The following is a 2,422-nucleotide window of genomic DNA, read 5'->3' on the forward strand; positions in this document are numbered from 1 at the left end:
ATTTAAAATATAATTACAATCTATACAACAATTTTGTACAATAAGCAATAGTGATAAAGTATGAACATAAATAACGTGAATAACAGATGGGGGAGGGCACTCAGTAGTGCCACCCGACAGATTAAATTAGAAGGTCTCTAGGCCAGGAGCGTTTTAAACGTCTCTGGGGGTTATCAGGGATTGTTAGAGAAGATATGCGTTTTATTAATGGATTGTAATGTTGGTTTAACTTGGAATGAAAGGAGACGTAGTGAGATTTTGTTAATTGGGAGAGCGATGGGATATTTAGGTCTTTGTGGAGATTATTATTTGAGATGAACCATGGAGCAGACAATTTGCCTTAGACAGATAGACTGGAATGCCTGGATTGTTCTCGTGTTGGAGGGTTTGGCAGAGCCCCAAATCTGGATGCCATAGGACCAAACAGGTCTGATGATCAGTGTTGCCAGATTTTAAGTAGCCGAAAATCGTACACAACTTATGAAATTATCGTATATTATCGTACACGGATTATCATTAAATTATCGTACATTATCGTACATTATCGTTATTATTATTACATTATCATTATTCATAGAAAACAACATATTTTTATTATTATATTATATATTTATATTTATTATTAATTATTATTCATATTTAATCTTTAAGTATAAAATCGTATGTATCGATTAAATCAGTCTTAGGATATAAGTTATTTGAACACATTCTATCAAACATTTCTTTGGATGGCACAAAATCGACGCAAATACCTCTACCATGTTCTTTTATACATTCACTGGTCATTAAGGTTGCGGAAACAGTTGAAGTAATTAATCTATTTCTTGACTTAGTTTTAATTCTATTCATCTTACTAAAAATTCTTTCACATTGTGCATTGGAATGGGGAAGAGACATAACGCTTAAACAAAATGAAGCAAGTTCACTAAATTGCCCACTTTCTAAATGTTTAAGATACGTCCAAAATTTATCGGGATCTTCATCTTTTATTATATCTTTTGATATATTAACTAATGGAAGTTGTCTCCATTGATCCTCTATTAATTGAAATTGATTTTCACATATTATTCTAGGTAACTGACTAGCTAAATTGCATATACTTGGATATTCTTCTCTTTTATTAAATGATACAGCAACAGATGGAGTGAGCATTCTTATCAAAGGAAGAACAGTGTCAGAAAAGTTATATCTTTTTTTAATCTGACTACAAGATACCATATAAAATTCAGTACATTTTGTTTTAAATTCTGATAACAAATCTTGACGACTAGTAATAACCCTACTTGATAAATATGTGGACAATTTATAACCTACATATATTTGTTTTCCAGGAAGAATATTTTCATGGTCTTCGGGATTCAATTCTCCTAATGGTGTTTGAAGAACATACTTTTTATTCATATAATACATCAATATTTCTTTAAATGTGAATTCCATTTTTTCGTGCAAATTGGGCAAAATAACCTTTTCTGTTTGAAAATATTGATTTAAGTAAGTGAATTTTGGTAATATGAATTCTAAAAACATGAAATATGCCTTTGTAAATGGATCTAGCAATTGTTTATAAATTGATTCAGTAGATAATAACTTTTCAAATAGCCATTTATCGGTGAAAAATAATCTTAGAGCTTCCCATTGCTCTAAAATACGATTTACTACTTCTAGAAGCGATAACCAACGGGTCTGTGATGGATGTAATATTTTATGTACCTTTATACTACAAAAGTTTTGGAATTCAACAAACTGGCTTTGCCTTTTAGAACTTTGCCCAAAAAAGTTATAAATATTCCTTGCTAAGTCTTCACATCTTCTTGGAAGTGATTTGCATGCCTGACTGCAGCATAAGTGTAATGAGTGACAGATACATTTGACTATCATAATCCCAGGAAACATTTCTTTCATTAAAGTTGATACAGAATTATGCTTACCCATCATTGACGCACACCCATCAGATCCAAATCCAATTATATTATTCACATTTATTTCATATTTCTTAAATGAATTTATAATACATTCAAATAAATTTTTTGCAGTAGCGCCTTCATTTACTTTATCAGGATTATTTATGTCATACACTGGGACTAAATCCCAAAATTTACTGACCATTTTTTTAAATTCATGGTCATAAAATCTAACAACTATACACATATGTGATTGGGTACCAATATCTGTAGATTCGTCAACCATAATGGAGAATTTAGAAAAGTTTAACTTTTTTATCAAAATATCCTTATGTGCAGGCGAGATTACATTTTTTATAATATTGGTAGCTTTAGTTCTTTTTAATTTCATTTTTTGACAAATTTTAGAATCTGGGAAGACATTTTTCATCAACTCTTCCAAGTGATCAATGAATTGAAATGCCACATTGTGTTCAGCAAGTAATGCAGAAAATTTAATTTCGGCACGTTGGACTTGTAAA

Source organism: Acyrthosiphon pisum, chromosome A1, assembly GCF_005508785.2.
Source record: "Acyrthosiphon pisum isolate AL4f chromosome A1, pea_aphid_22Mar2018_4r6ur, whole genome shotgun sequence".
Lineage (NCBI taxonomy): Eukaryota > Metazoa > Arthropoda > Insecta > Hemiptera > Aphididae > Acyrthosiphon > Acyrthosiphon pisum.